Here is a 10221-nt window from a genome sequence, read left to right as displayed (position 1 = left end):
AGTATTACTCAAGGGACCAATAGCAATAGATCTGAGTAAAGTCCTAAGATGAAATCCTTTCACTGCTTAACCCTAAATCAGCGACAGCCCAGCATTAAGGAAGACCTTCTTTATCGCCAGTAGTTCACGGGGTCTAGAAACGGACTGGGATTTCTCCCCTAGTCTTCGACTCAGGCCGACTCCTGCTGTGTTAACAATAAAGAATGAGTGATCTCACACACAAGCACATGCAACAGGAGTTCCGATTGTCCCCTTCCTTTCCAGGCTGACCCTCCTCAAGTCTGACTGCATCCTCAGGCTGCCGGTGTGAGAGGGCAGCAGTGGTGGTGGCACACCCCGACAGCACCCAGAGCAGGGAGGAAGACACAGCTTCCCTGGCTTCAAGGAAACATGCAGCTCTCCAGGGAGGGCCCTGCCCATACATCCTCTCACTCTATTGGACAGAGTCAGATCACATGGCCAGTCCTGAACCACTCACTACGAAGGAATGCAAACCAAATAAGCCCATCCCTGAAGCGAAGGTTCGGCTTCATAGAGGAGGGTGGCATCTACTAGTAAGTAAAACTGAGGCTCTGTCGGGAAGGAGATGGATGCTGCAAAGGCATCAAAGATCATCCTCAACAGGCCTTCCAACCTGAGCAAGATGCAGACCGGAGATGAAAATTGGGCACCCAGAGGACAAGCCTAGTCCAAGACAATTACTTCAGCCCTCATGGTACAATAGTAACAGAGTCATTAGCAAAATTTTTAAATTGGGAGCAGTTAGGTGAAATTTAAGAACTCCACTTTCTCTTGAAATACTGGAATGATGTAACACTGACTCAAGTCCCCCAGTGCAACAACCGGCCAAGCCAAACAGAGCTGGCCTCTCTGGAGAAGAGGCAAGGTAACCAGTTCTCCAATCTGGGCCCCTCCCTGTGGCTCCACCTACCTCACTCCTTTCCTTCAGCTGCAGAGCCCAGAGGGCATTTAGTTTACGACCTCAGTGTTGGTCATCACAGGAACCAGCTGAAGAAAGTGGGCCTGCAAACTGGGAAAACCCGACAGGGAAGCGTCCACCTCTAGGTGTTTTCAGAGAATTTAGTTCCAAGGAGAAACAGAAGAGAGTCAGGTTAATAATCACAATTTTCTAGCTATATTCTCAGAACCCCCCCATCCCCCAAAAAAAGTCATGTAAGATTTAAAGAGTGTGTGGAGCTGCCTTTTTGTGGTAAAGAAAAAACTATCAAATGCGAGAGAGCATCAGAGATCAGCTTGGTGGAGCCTCAGACTAAGTGCGGCGTTTGATGCATCTGGCGCGCATCTAGCCCCAGGCATTTCAGTTTTAATGAATCCCAAAGAACGTAGTTTGATCTGACTTCTGAATTCCTGCAGCATTCTCTCAAGACAATATCCATAAGTCTTTAAAGGAGACCATTTCAAGAAGACAGAGGATTTACACTAAAATGAAAACCTACTTACCCTAGTTAAGGACGCCGCTTACGCAAAGCTTTTATTTCACAGATGGCTGTCCACAGCAGTTGTCTCACCAGCTATAGTGTTGAGGAAGGAGGGATAAGAAGTACCAATTCTAGACCCCCGAAATTATACCAAGATGATCCATTTGGGATTTGCCTACCACTCCAGGTTCCAAAGTGGGTATCTGTTATTTCCACCTGTCCAATGATCTTGTCAAGACCTCTCTTTCCTAAAAGAAAGCCATTCCAAGAGGTTATGGTAGGGGCTTTCTCTCCTCTATCAATGACAGTGATGGGAACATTATCTGAGTCTGTCCAGTTATTGATCCAGAAAAATGTGACCCGAGTCTTGATAAGAGTAAGGCATAATATCTAGAGTCAGGGAGAATGTCTTTCCTTAGAAATGAGGAGATCTGGATATCCTATAAGTCTGTACCGTAGGTGTTAGGGAAGTGAGGATGACCTGGATCTAGCCATGACTAACCCCACTATAACACCATTGCATTATAACACCAGCAAGTTCTTCCATCAGCTTCAGCTACTTTGTGTTGACTTCTCCCCGTTTCAACTGGAAATTGAATGCGATATTTCCCTAGGTCCAGTTCTGAGACCTGCACTGTTAATACCTACTTACAGGTCACGGCCCATCCCTTAACATAGTCCTTGGTGCACCATCAGGGCTCTCTCAATACTTTCTAACTGAATGAGAAAATCAATGTCTGTGTGACTCACACCTCAGCCAACAAGAAGGATTAGGAATGGGATGTTCCCATTTACCAGATGTGGGATTTGCTGAAGAACAAATTGCGGTAGGGACCAACAAGAAGGGTCTTTGGGTCCAGAGAGACCTGTACCCCTCCCTGGGCTGTCTATTTTACCAGCTCTGTGATCCTGCCCAATGAGCACAGTTCACCTACAGTACCATCTTCTCATCTACTCAGACAGGAAGACGGCCCTGTGAAGACAGAGAAACAGGGAGATACCGTGTGAAGATGAAGGCAGAAATTGCAGTGATGTACCTACTAGCCAAGAACGCCGAGGACTGAAGGCAAGGCCAGAAACTAGGACGTGGTAAGGAACAGATTCTCCCTCAGAGCCTCCAAAAAGAAACCAACTCTGCCAACTTAATCTTGGGCTTCCAGACTCCAGACTAGACCTCAGAACTACGAGACAATACAGTTCTATTGTTTTAAACCACGTAGTTTGTGGAACTTTGCTATGTCAGTCCTAGCAAACTAATGCGGAGGTTGGTCCCAGTCAGTGATGTATTTGTAAATGTTTACCATCCAGCTCTAGGAGAGGGTTGGACTGTGTCATTCGACTACCATGGAGTAAACAGTCCGACCACAGCGAACTTCAAACCACCAATGTGCTATCACAGCATGCGAAGTAGGAAAAGCTATATCGTAGCTCATCCTCAAACAGACACAATAGGACAAAGGATCAGAGCATAGATAACAGTGAAATGGATTAGAATAATTAAGAAGTAATGCATCTGGGGTATTTACTACTTCTTGAATACAATTTAATTGTAAATTTACATAATCTTGTGCTTACAAAGATTGTTTTAATAACCAGCTCACACAATTCCTGAAAATCTAACCATCAGTTCTTGCAAGTCTGCACAAGCAGCTCCCTGGCCCAGGAAAGGGTGAGTGCAGCAGAAAACGCACACAAAGCATAAATCCTCCGGCCTCGGGTCTCAGCCACTCCCGGTCTGGGAGTGGGTCTCCAAAACCGAGTCCCTCTGCAGAGAGGGGTCACGCCTGCTGTCACATGGTCAGAGACGGTGTCCGGTTAATTAAGCAGGCTTTAGTGCAGCTAAAACGCTGGGCCTGTCTTCTCCCTGTTCCCATAAAGCATCCGTGGCAGTTTGGTTTTTAAGCAATACAGGAGTAATTTGAAATCAATTTCTCCTCTCCTTGATGAACAATGGACTATTTAGTGTGACCCACACAGAAAATTAGAAGCCGTGTGCGTGAGGCAGCTCACTGGAGCCCAAGCTGCAGGCTGCTTCCCAATTCCAACCCAAAGCTGGTGCCATGAGGACAGTGTTTGTTCCTCTCTGAGCTGTGGTGTGTGATCCTCTCTCTTAATTACCAGGGGGCAGAGACCATATTTTATCCTTCTTATTCAATCAGCAGGTATAATGAGCAACACACCTATGAGCTAGGCGCTCTGGAGAGCTCAGTGAGCAAGGCAGATATAGCCTTGGCCCTCCTGGCACACACAGCCTGGCAAAAGCTAGGAGGCCTGAAACAGGAGCTTAAGAAGATCCTCATTAAACACAGTCACAGAGAGACATTTGTCCAATTAGCCAGCTGCATGCCGCAGCCAAAGGCTGGAATCCCACCACTACTGCCTACACTTGATCCTGGACAACTTTAGCCTGCGCTTAACGCTGATCAAAACAGTACCTCCTCTACCAGGATTACTGTGGGGTCCAAATGAGATTGCACAGGACAGGAGATTGTCTGTCTTCTTGTGCCACATGCTAAACTGTACCACCCTCACACCTTCACCCAGTGTCAATTTTTCCCAATGAAATCTGTTTTATTTTATTTTTTTAAATATATTTTTATTGATTTCAGAGAGGAAGGTAAAGGGAGAGAGAGATAGAAACATCAATGATGAGAGATAATCATTGCTCGGCTGCCTCCTGCACACCCAACCCTGGGGATGGAGCCTGCAACCCAGGCATGTGCCCTTGACCAGAATCGAACCTGGGACTCTTAGTCCACAGGCCAGTGCTCTATCCACTGAGCCAAACCGGCTAGGGCCCAATGAGGTCTACTTTAAATAGGTGACACCTACCCAACTCCCCATGTCCCTTCACCTTCCTTCCTTTTCCGGACACTCATTACCTTCTTACATGTTAGTTCCCCACCACCACCCCTGCCACCGCACACAAGAAAACACAGGCCCCCAAAGGCAGGGTTCATTTGTTAGTTTTGTACTTTTTCAAATACCTTAAACAGAGTATAGCAAACAGGAGGTACTCAATAAATGTAAGGGATGGATGGATGCATGGAGGGAAACTAAATTCTTAGGGAAGAGACTTTATCCCAGTGATCTCTGAATCTCCCAACATCTAATACAAATCACTCCCAATTTCTGTTGAACAAACAAAAGAATAAACCATGAACACTGATTTGAGCCCACAAGTAACCTGAGGTTACCCAAAGGATATAATATCCTTACATTTTCCAATTTCCCTCTACATGAAAAAAAGAAAAACCTATCACATGCCAACCTGCAGACATCTTTCAATGTCTTTCCAACTATCTCTAGTGGAGAGAACGCAAGCAAGGAAGGAGGCAGAGAGGTTGACCAGAAGCCTCTACCCTTATTCAGTGAGATCTTTTTAAAAATCTATTTTTCTATTTTGTACAATATGAAGAATTCAAGGAAGATTTTGTTGTTTGTGCATAGGAGAACCTTTTTTTTCTACATACTTTTTAAAAGTATTTATGTCTTTTTTTTTATCCTCACCCATGGAGATTTTATATATATATATATATATATTCCACATATATATATATTATTGATTCTTTCCAGGCATGTGCCCTTGACCAGAATCGAACCCGGGACCCTTTAGTCCACAGGGCAATGCTGTGTTCACTAAGCCAAACCAGCCAGGGCTTATTGATTTCAGAGAGACAGGAAGGAAGAGTGGGGGAGGAAGGGAGAGAGAGACAGGCAGAGAAACATGGATCAGTTAGTTGCCTCCCATATGCCTTTACCGGAAACCTTTTTTGGTGTACATGATGATGATCCAACCAACTGAACCACCCAGCTGGCCAGGGCTCTACATACTTTTTTAAATCCTATATAATAAAAGGCTAATACGCAAATCGACCGAACAGCAGAACGACCAGTCACTCTGACGTGCACAAACCACCAGGGGGCAGACGCTCAATGCAGGAGCTGCCCCCTGGTGCGGTCAGTGCACGCCCACAGGGGGAGCGTAGCTCAGCCAGAAGCCAGGCTCACAACGGGTGAGTGCAGCGGCGGGAGCCTCTCTTGCCTCCATGGCAGCGCTAAGGATTTCCAACTGCCAGCTTAGGCCAGCTCCCAGGGGGCGGGGGGGGGGGGCCTAAGACGGCAGTAGGACATCCCCCGAGGGCTCCCAGGCTGCAAGAGGGCACAGGCCAGGCTGAGGAACCTCCCCGCAACCCTCCCCCCCTCCACTCCCCCCAGTGCACAAATTTTGTGCACCAGGCCTCTAGTTGGGGTATAACTGACATACTTACCTGTTGGATCTTTTAAAAATAAACAAACTCTCCCTCCAAAAAAAATCAAGCTCATAGATACAGAGGGCAGATTGGTGGTTGCCAGAGACAGCGGGTGGGCAAAATGGGTGAAGGGGAACAAAAGATACAAACTTACAGTTATAAAATATATGAGTCAGGAAGATATAATGCACAGCATGGCAACAAAAGTTAATAATACTGTACCTGTGTATTTGAAGATTGCTAAGAGAACAAATCTAAAAGTTCTCATTAAGTTAGATTTTATTTGCAAAATAGTTTCCATTGGTAAAGGTGGATTCAAGAACACCCAACCTCAAGACATTTTCTTTTTGCAAAAGAAAAAAATTCAAACAAGTATCATGTCCAAACTTTCATTTAATGAGCAGATTACCATCTGGAGTAGTGAGAAGATTTAAATTCCAAAGTCAGTGTACAAGGTTTTAGCAAGAATCACAATTACCCTTGACAAATCCCTTGAATCACCCAAAAAGTACAGAACACGTTGTATCATGATTCAGTACATGTATTGTGTGATGGCAACATCTGCCACCCACCGAGCTTGATGAAAGTAAATCAAAGTCTTCATGCAGGTGTGTGGGGATCGGAATTCCTATGCCCTTCCACACCCAGAAGAACACAGTGGATGAGTAGAAGGATCTAAGGGGGTTCCTCCTCGTCTACAGGGCTTACTCGATTTTACTCTATTTTATAAAGTCTTACAACCTTCATAAGCGTAAATCCATTTGTTGTGGGAAGGAACGCAGGATATGTGAAAGTACCTAGAGGAAAACTGTAAAACACAGAGGTTTACTAACCTGTGGTAGATTGCTTGATTGAAACCACTCCTCGTTGAGATTTTAGAGACACAAAACCAGCCATCTTACCCATCTATTATGAGTTGAATTGTGTCCCCAAAAATCTTACATCCTAACCCCACTACCTCAGAATGTGACCTTAATTAGCAATAGGGTCATCGCATAAGTCACTAGTTAAGATAAGTCATTAGGGTTGACCCTAATGCAATATGACTAATATCCTCCTCAAAAGGGGAAATTTGCACACAGACATGCACACAGGGAGAGCATCATGTGAAGATGAAGACTGAGGTCAGGGTGATGCTTCTACAAGCCAAGAGTGTAAACACCGAAGATTGGCAGCAAACCACCAGAAGCGAAGAGAGGCATGGGTCAGATTCTCCCACAATGCCCTCAGGGAACCAACCCTGTCCACACCATGAGCTCAGCCTTTTGGTACCAGAATTTTGAGACAAATTTCTGTTGTTTAAGCTGCTCAGACTGTGGTACCTTGTTACAGCAGCACTAGCAAACTAATGCCACACCCAAACTCACATGTTCTCCTGTGCCCCACCCTAAGCCCCTCCCTACAGGCCATTCCCCCCAAGTTCTTGGCCCTGGGCCCAAGACTTTAAGTGCAGTGACAACTTAACTGACTCCTGAGTTAGTTAAGGAGTGTGTCTCATAGATCTCCACTCTCTCATCAACTAATACGCGCTAAACTGAGAGACAGGAAGTGGGCAGCAAGGATGACCAGCCTCACGTCCTGGTTCATGGATAAGAAAGGGAGTCTCCACGGTAAAAAGACATCGAGACAGGAGCTGTGCTGTCTCACTCAAGCAAGAAAAGCCGTTTGCAATTTCTCTCCTTTGTTGGCCCACTCCGGTTCTTCCCTGGTGAATAAAGACGCCCGAGGGGAAATGCGGACTTCTTCATCAACATTCCTAGCCAGACAGCCAGCTGCTTAATGGCTTGATCGATCCCTCGTTTTGCTCCACATTATGTGTTACGTTGGCTCGAGCAGTCCATACAGGAAGAATCGAGATGGTGTTCGCAAAAGGGCATTATTTCATTTTAAGCTTGTTACCATTGACACCAGTCAACCCTAAACAGAAGTAGCTGAGTTTCAGAATAAGCCTGAGCAAAATTCCTATTCATTCCATGCCAACAGCTCCTTTCCATGGCCAATGTCCCTTGATTTCAAAGCCCTAGATTAGCTGTTAGAAAAACAAACTGTGGCAATGACTATGCCCTTTAAGTGGCTTTTGCATGCTAGAATAATGTTTTGTTTTGTTTTATACTCCTCGATAATGGTTCCAAATGTTTTAAGGGGATAAACTTCCTATTAGTAAAATGAGTCTAATTACAACTAACACAATCACTGTCTATCCATTTAATATAAATATCAATACGTAGCAAAAATAAAATGATGCACAAAACTCATCTAAGAAATACAGGATTTTCAAGGTCCTTACAAATTTATCCATTTTAATTGGTTAAATTAAAGATGATATAAGCAAACACATAGGATGTTAAAAGAAATTTTTTAAGTTTAGGACAATGACCTAACACCAAATTCAAAGTTAAATCAGCCCTGGCTAGTGTGCTAAGTAGTTAGAGCAAAAAGGTCCCAAGTTCTATTCCAGTCAAGGGCACATACCTGGGTTGCAGGTTCAATCCCCAGCCCCCGTTGGAGCACATATGAGAGGCAACCAATCGATGTCTCTCTCTCTCTTTCTTTCTCTCTCTCTCTCTCTCTCTCTCTCTCTCTCTCTCTCACACACACACACACACACACAGGTTGTGGGTTCAATCTCTGGTCTCAGTGTTTATGGGAGGCAGCTGATTGATATTTCTCTCTCTCTCTCTCTCTCTCTCTCTCTCTCTCTCATTGATGTTTCTCTTCCTCCTTCCCTCTCTCCCTCCCTCCACCTCTCCATCTCCCTCTCCCTCTCTCCATCCTCCCTCCCTCCCACTCTCTCTGAAAATCAATGGGAAAAATATGCTGGGTTGAGGATTAAAAAACAAAACAAAAAAAGATTAAATCTGACCCTTTAACAAATGAACTTGGCCATTTTAACAATGTGGGCAGTTTGGCTAAAAGACTGGGGAAAGTGAAATTTGACATTAAGTGTCCTATACCATTTGTACCATTTACTTTAATCATATATGCAGTTACCTAAAGTTGGGTTAAATGGAATAAAAATCTTGAAAAAATTATTCAATTCTGAGAAGCAGTTAAGACTCCAAACTCGTGCATGCAATTGTCATTTTTGTTCACCATTCTTTCTATCTATCAGAAAGGAAACAATCAGTAACTAGCAACCGAGAGAAGTAGACTTCAAGCCCACTGCTACCACTAACTCCCAGACCTCAGGATTCGCATCAGGAATGAGAGAAGAGTAGGACTCCATAAAAAAAACAAGCACCTTGCTTCAAAGCCTCAGGCAAGGGCCTCATGCACCTCCTCCCAATCATCTGTCACACAAATTAGGCATTCTATGTTTCACATTCTGTGCCTCAACCAGGAAAATCAAATTTAAAGAAAGTTCAAAACCACTGGTAAAATCTGGTCTTTTGTTTTGTTTTTCAAAATAATCCCATTACATGTAGAAATGAACATCTACATTGTTTCACACTCACACATGAAACGTGATGTAAACGTCAAATAAAATCCCACTTATTTTTAAGCTCAATGTGGATTCCAGCATATAAAAAAAGGAAAAACAAAGTTAAGACAAATTTTAGGTGGTTTAAGAATATGGAGTTGACCATATATTTTTTGCCTTAATCTACGTTTTTCAAAATAAGCAACTATTGAAGAATATTTCGTCTTAAGATATCTTTGGCCAAAATTACTGAAAACGAATCTAAAAAGAATCTATTTCCCATACCTGCTGAAACCAAGTACAAATTGATAGTGTTCATATTTATTTTCAAATCTCATTGTCCCCCTGCCTAAATAGCTTTTGCCTTGAAGGTGATCTATGCATAAATTATGTAGAAGAAAAGCTTTCTTCTTAAGTTTTGCTTAGAGAATACAATGGTGCTGATTGCTGCTGGGTGGGCCAGCACCATGGCCCCTGCAGCAAAGAGGGGAGAGGGAGGGGGTGTAGCCATGGCACTGGAGGCAGGCTAGTGACTGTCCGCGGCAACCAGGGAGGCAAGGCGAGATGACCCTGGCGGCCCCTTTGGCAGCGAATGGCATCAGTATTTTTCAGACCTAAGTCCTCATTTATCGACTATGGAAATGGAACAAGAAAAAGTCCACTTGAATAAGAAGTTGAGCACAGTCTTGGACTCGGGGCCCAGCCACCCTATCAAGGCGGGCCAAGCACAGCAGCCTCTGCCTCATCACCAAGGAGTTCAGGACCCGTTCTCTGCATGGGCCCTGCCCAGAGCCCACTTCCGAACCAAAGGCCTGTGTGCTACAGAACCCCAGACATCATGCACACCCAGGCCCTGCCAGCCAGCAGCTGCCTAGAATTAAGTTCCCAGAGCAGGGGTGGGCAAACTTTTTGACTCGAGGGCCACAATGGGTTCTTAAACTGGACCGGAGGGCCGGAACAAAAGCATGGATGGAGTGTTTGTGTGAACTAATATAAATTCAAAGTAAACATCATTACATAAAAGGGTACGGTCTTTTCCTTTTTTAGTTTCATTCATTTCAAACAGGCCAGATCCGGCCAGCGGGCCGTAGTTTGCCCACGGCTGTTC

The 10221-nt window shown here is 44.6% G+C and overlaps 1 pseudogene; it reads left to right on the top strand.

Annotated features, from left to right (window-relative positions):
* The first annotated feature begins 9748 nt into the window (after window positions 1-9748).
* LOC102773985 overlaps window positions 9749-10221 on the top strand; it is a 1448-nt pseudogene continuing 975 nt past the window's right edge.

This window comes from Myotis davidii, unplaced genomic scaffold (genome assembly GCF_000327345.1).
Source record: "Myotis davidii unplaced genomic scaffold, ASM32734v1 scaffold189, whole genome shotgun sequence".
NCBI lineage: Eukaryota > Metazoa > Chordata > Mammalia > Chiroptera > Vespertilionidae > Myotis > Myotis davidii.
This window is presented reverse-complemented; position numbering and strand designations above follow the sequence as displayed.